Source organism: Oxyura jamaicensis, chromosome 18, assembly GCF_011077185.1.
Source record: "Oxyura jamaicensis isolate SHBP4307 breed ruddy duck chromosome 18, BPBGC_Ojam_1.0, whole genome shotgun sequence".
NCBI classification, from domain to species: Eukaryota; Metazoa; Chordata; class Aves; order Anseriformes; family Anatidae; genus Oxyura; species Oxyura jamaicensis.
The window spans coordinates 12,577,610-12,583,665 of NC_048910.1; the positions used below are offsets into that span (position 1 = coordinate 12,577,610).

At 53.3% G+C, this 6,056-nt stretch overlaps 1 long non-coding RNA gene across 1 annotated transcript; it reads left to right on the forward strand.

Moving 5' to 3' along the window:
* Positions 1 to 1,934: 1,934 nt before the first annotated feature.
* LOC118175851 lies at positions 1,935 to 2,633 on the forward strand. Its single transcript, XR_004755159.1, has 2 exons — positions 1,935 to 2,287; positions 2,421 to 2,633. It is a non-coding gene; the product is annotated as an uncharacterized LOC118175851 (long non-coding RNA).
* The last annotated feature ends 3,423 nt before the right edge of the window (positions 2,634 to 6,056 follow it).

Genomic DNA, 6,056 nt, shown 5'->3' on the forward strand with positions numbered 1-6,056 from the left:
GGGCGCGCTGCCTGAGGGGGCGGGGACTCTGGGGAGTCGGTGAGTCGTTCTTGGTTGTTATCAAGCCCCGCTGCCGGCCGCGAGGTCCCTGCGAGGAGGAGCCGTTCGCGGCGGCACCGGCTGCTGCCGCTTTGCACCGTGCCGCCACATAGGGTCCTCCCGGCGCTCTGTGCCGCGAAGTAGGGGCTGTCGGGCGGGGAAAGCGGCTCGCGGCCTTCTGGGTTCTCCCTCCGTGAGTCAGTGCAGTGGGACGGCACAGCGGCCGCGCTGGACTCCGAGGTGCGCTCGTTAGACTGTGGGGCGTCTGGCACAAGGTCTGAATCAAGTCTGTCAGACCATGCTAACTTCAGGGGCAAAATGGATCTTTGCTGTTGGTGAGGAGTGTCAGGATCTCCCCTGCGACCTGCCGTGGGGTGGAGGAACTGCCAGTGTGAGGCTGGGTTGCAGGTGGCACTGGACTGTAATATAAGATGTCTGGATGTATTAAGAGAGCTGTAGGGTGGTAGAGGTATAGTGTGACAGAGGGAAGGAAAGTAAAGTCACAGCAGGTTTCTGGATAAAGAATCTCTGAGTACCTTACCTTTCAAGTTGTTTCATATACTGACCTGGTACAATTGCAAGGGGGAAATTTTCCATGTCCTGGAAGTGAGCGAACTGTCTAAGCCTGCATCTAAAAGACACTTGCTTCCTACCAGTAATATTACTGAGATGTGTGTTTTTCTGGATGCGTAGTTTTCTGGTGGTGTCGCAGTCCCAGCTGTCAGTGATTCCCTAACTTTTGTACCAGGACCAACCTACATAAGCCTATCAAGCAAGAGCTGCAGTTTGCTGCTCAGATGTAAGAAGTGGGATCTGGTCAGGAATACTAGGCTAGGTGGGTACCCATGTTTTCCTGTGTAGGATGGCTGTTGAGAGCCTGCAGTGTTAAGTTAATGGGGAGGGGCAGACTCAGAGGATGTGTGCATGCATTAAGAAGCTGATGGGATCCTCTCACCTTTGTTCAGATGCATGGTACAATGTAGTGTACTCCTCCCTGCACCACCAAGAGCCAAGCCCTGCTGTGCAAAGAGTGATCAAATACCAGAAAACAGTTTATTAGTCAGTACATGATATCACAAAGTTTTACCATGAAAAATGGGTGTGAGTTTTTTGTTGGAACAGCTTGTTCTGGATGCCATCTCCAAGCAATTGGAAGAGAAGAAGGTTATAAGGAGTAGTCAGCATGGATTCACCAACGGGAAGTTATGCTTGACCAACCTCATTGCCTTCTGTGATGTCATCACCAGCTGGGTAGATGGGGGAAGAGCAGTGGATGTCATCTACCTTGACTTTAGCAAGGCTTTTGATACTGTCTCCCACAACATTCTGCTAGCAAAGCTGAGAAAGTGTGGGATAGACAAGTGGACAGTAAGGTTGGTTGAGAACTGGCTGACTGGCCAAGCTCAGAGCATGGTGATTGGCGGTGCAGAGTCCGGCTGGAGACCTGTGACTAGCGGTGTTCCCCAGAGGTTGGTGCTGGGTCCAGACCTGTTCAACATCTTCAGCGACGACCTTGATGAGGGAAGTAAGCCAATGACACAAAGCTGGGAGGAGTGGCTGACACGCCAGAAGGCTGTGCTGCCATTCAGTGAGATCTGGACTGGCTGGAAAGATGGGCAGGAAGAAAGCAAATGAGGTTTAATAAGAGCAAGTGTAGAGTCCTGCACCTGGGAAGGAGCAACTGCATGTATCAGTAAAGGCTGGGGGACAACCTGATGGAGAGGAGCTCTGAGAAGGACCTGGGGGTCCTGGTAGACGACAGGTTGACCATGAGCCAGCAGTGTGCTCTGGTAGCCAAGAGGGCCAATGGGATCCTGGCGTGCATTAAAAGGAGTGGCTTAAGAGGGCAGATGGAAGCATCTGCCTCAGGGGCAGGTGAGTGGGCAGAGGTAAGGCAGCAGATGAGAGTAACTGTCTTAGCTGTGCTGCAGCTTTGAATGCTGCCTCAACCTATGCTTTTTTTCTTCTTTCACAGGTGTCTCGCACAGGCTCAGAGGTGCAAACTGCACCCTGAAGAGCAGCACGAGAAGGGGGCTGGTCATGAGCTTGGTTGGAGTGGAATGGCCAAGTAGCGCGAGGTGACTAAGGAGTGTCTCTGTCTTGCTTTGCAGGTGCCATGGCTAGCTCTCCACAGAAATGGCTGAGGATTTGAGATAAGGCTGGAGAGCGACAAGGAGCAGCACATGCAGTGATGGTTTCCAAGCGCTGCGGTTGCTTTCTCTTCTGGTTATCAGGTGCCACAGGCAAGGTGGGCTGTAACATCAGTCTTTAGCATTGGAGCAAAGCACATCACTTGAATGCTGTTTTGTTCCTGAGAAAGGTGTTGTAGAGGAAAAAGGATGTCTGGCGTTGCAGTTCCTGATGGTGGTCTGTTTCTGCAGGTGGAGATGTGCCTGAAGCCCATCCCGTGTAGGCTGAGCACGCCTCGCTGAGGATGAAGCCTCCTTTCCAGCAGTTCCCAAAGGCACGTTGGGGCTGAAAGGCCGTGTCTGTATTTGGGCTGGGGTCGTGCCTTGGAGAGTGTGGGGATGGGTTTTAAGTCAGTGCAGCAGATACGTATATAAATGAAATTCACATAAATGATATATGATGAAGTATGGTGAACTCTTGAACTTCTAGTCTACATTAGCTAATATGTATGGAGTTGCATGAAACACTGAGAAGCAGCTTCTAATAACCAGTCTTTTGTTGTCATAAACTCAGCCCACGAGTTTGCCATGCATCAAGATCAAGACAAACTACCTTTCTATACAGGAAATGCTGTGGGTGCACAGAAAGCCCTAGAGAACATTTAGGGCTATATGTTGGTTCCCAAAGCATTTTTACCTGAAGTCCAACTGATTTATATTGGCCCAGCCTCTTTATAGGGTCCCCGTCTGGTCACAGAGCCTAGCCACGGCGTTTCCACTCTGCTCTACGCTCCGTCCTTTTTCTTAGAGTCAGCATCTTGTGCAATAGCATCTCAGGTTGGAGGCCTAGGGAACGCCTAGGTAGCACAGCTACCCTCCACCTTGAAAGCCTTCTTTAAAAGGTGAATATTAGTTTAATTTGCCTAGTTACTTCAGGCAATTACTCCACAACTACCAAAAGCGATAGTGAGAAGCCCGCTTCCAGCATCCGTTCCCCACGCAGGGATGGACGCAGGGACAGACAGATGCCACTCGATGCCTTGCCCGCCAGGGGAAGGGGAGAACTACTGGGCAGGGAACCCCACCGCAGCCCCCCTCCTGGGAGTCCTGCAGAGCAGTTTAGTAAAGTTTACTTTCTAACCCGCACACCTTTTGGTGGTTGCAGCCCCGGGAAGTGGCTGTCATGATGTGTGCGGGTGCAGGTTCTGTAGCGGGGTGGGTGTGGAGGTGGCAGGGGCCGGGGGCAGGTTGTTCCCATGTCAGTTGGCTGCTGGATGTGGATGGCCCCTCGGAGTGTGGGGGCAGCCCTGCTGGGTGGTGGGGTAGCTGCCTATTGTGGAACTGGCGGAGCAGCCCTGTGCTATCTTTGCTCCCTGGGCCGGGGGGGGGGGCTGCTCTGGGTTGGCCGGGTCTGCTTGCAGAGGTGCAAGTGGGGGGGGGGGGGCGCTGGGGGTTCCTGGCAGGACCCCCAGGGCAGGGGAGGGAGTCAGGGACGACGGGTCCCGCGGGATTGGCAGCCAGGGCAGGGAAAGCCCAGGCAGGGATTTCAGGTGCTGGCAGGCATGGGTCTGCAGCTGCACTGCAGCCATGGGCACTGGGCTGCAGGTCGGGAAGCCCGGGGCTGGCTTTGCAGTGTCCGCAGCGTCAAGCCGCCATCAGAACCTGGTCCCCGCAGCAAGCTGAGAGTTCTGGTCTTTGGGCTCTGAGCTTCCCGTTGGCCACGTTGGGTTAGTTATGATCATCTCCCTGCCTTATTTGTCCTGGTAAAAAATGTAGTGTTTCTGCTTGCCTCCGCTCAGCTTCCAAGCTGCGAGCGGCACATTGCTCAAGGCAGTTACTTCCTACCTAAGACAGCGTGTGGTGCAAATTTCTGCAATTTTCCTTTGTGCTTTTTACGGGAAAACAGTATGGGAAGCCGCGGTTACAGCAGCCGGCAGGGCGCCGCGGATGCGCAGTGGAGCCCGCGGGCGCCCGCTGCCGCCACCTACTGGACAAAATAAAGTACTGAGGCTTCACGACCCCGCGCATGCACGGTGTCACCCTCGCACTCCTGCTGCCACCTACTGAATAAAAGTAGATACTGCAGGTGACGCCACACCGCGCATGCGCTGTGTCGCCCGCTGGCGCCCTCTGCCGCCACCTGCTGACCAAATGAGGTACTGCAGGCGGCATGGCGCCGCGCAGGCGTAGTGAAGCCCGCGGGTGCCCTCTGCCGCTACCTGCTGATCAAAAAGAGATACTGAAGGGGGATCGGATCCGCGCAGGCGCGGTGGCAACAGCGGACGCCTGCCGCCACCTGCTGAACAAAAAGAGGTACTGCAGGCGCCGCTGCGCCGCGCATGCGCGCTGGCGACGGCGGGTGCCCTGTGCCACCACCTCCTGGTGAAACGAAAGTACTGCAGGCGGCTCGACCCCGCGCATGTACGGTGGCGCCCGTGTGCGCCCGCTGGGGCCACCTGCTGATCAAAAGCAGGTACTGAGGGGGGAAGCGGTTTTTAGGGGTTAGAGTTGTAATTCTAAACCCTAAAGCCCTAACCCTAAAAACCCTTAAAACCCTAAAAACCCTAAAGCCCTAACCGTAAAAGCCCTTACAACCCTAACCCTAAAAATCCTAAAGCCCTAACCGTAAAAACTCTTAGAACACTAACCCTGAAAAACCTAAAGCCCTAATCCTAAAAACCTAACCCTAAAAACCCTGAAGCCCCAACCCTAAAAACTCTTAAAATCCTAACCCTAAAAACCCTGAAGCCCCAAACCTGAGAACACTTAATACCCTAACCCTAAAAACACTAGTCTCAACCATAAAAACCCTAAACCCAAAACCTTAAAAACCCTTACCACCCGAAACGTAAAATCCTAAAGCCCTAACCCTAAAAACCATAAAAACCCTAGGTGTTGTGAGGTGCCTAGGCAAGTTGTCTGCTGTTTTGAAACAATAACATTGGAAATGGGGCCCCTTGTGTTGCTGAGGGATGGGTGCTAATGCCGGCAGCTGAATGGTTATCTTCTGACTATGTTTTCATTTGTGAAAGCTGAAACACAGCCTACAACCTAGGACGTCACAGCCAGAGCTGCCTCTGGCAAGGTGAGTGATGAAGCAGTTATTTTTGAGTTGTGGTTCTCCCTGTCATTCTAAGTGTCCCCTCTTTCTCTTTTCGAGGTGGTGTAGCTGGCTTAAGAGGGCAGATGGAAGCATCTGCCTTAGGGGCAGGTGAGCGGGCAGAGGTAAGGCAGCAGATGAAAGTAACTATCCTAGCTGTTCTGTAGCTTTTGATTCTGCCTCACCCTATGCTTTTCTTCTTTTGCAGGTGTCTCACACAGTCTCAAAGGACCAAACTGCACCCTGAAGAGCAGCACGAGAAGGGGGCTGGTCATGAGCTTGGTTGGAGTGCAATAGCCAAGTAGCGCGAGGTGACTAAGGAGTGTCTCTGTCTTGCTTTGCAGGTGCCATGGCTAGCTCTCCACAGAAATGGCTGAGGATTTGAGATAAGGCTGGAGAGCGACAAGGAGCAGCACATGCAGTGATGGTTTCCAAGCGCTGCGGTTGCTTTCTCTTCTGGTTATCAGGTGCCACAGGCAAGGTGGGCTGTAACATCAGTCTTTAGCATTGGAGCAAAGCACATCACTTGAATGCTGTTTTGTTCCTGAGAAAGGTGTTGTAGAGGAAAAAGGATGTCTGGCGTTGCAGTTCCTGATGGTGGTCTGTTTCTGCAGGTGGAGATGTGCCTGAAGCCCATCCCGTGTAGGCTGAGCACGCCTCGCTGAGGATGAAGCCTCCTTTCCAGCAGTTCCCAAAGGCACGTTGGGGCTGAAAGGTGGTGGCTGTGGGCTGTGATTGTGGAGGCAAGGTGGGCTGTGATTGTGTTTAGAATAGGAGCAAAGCAGGTC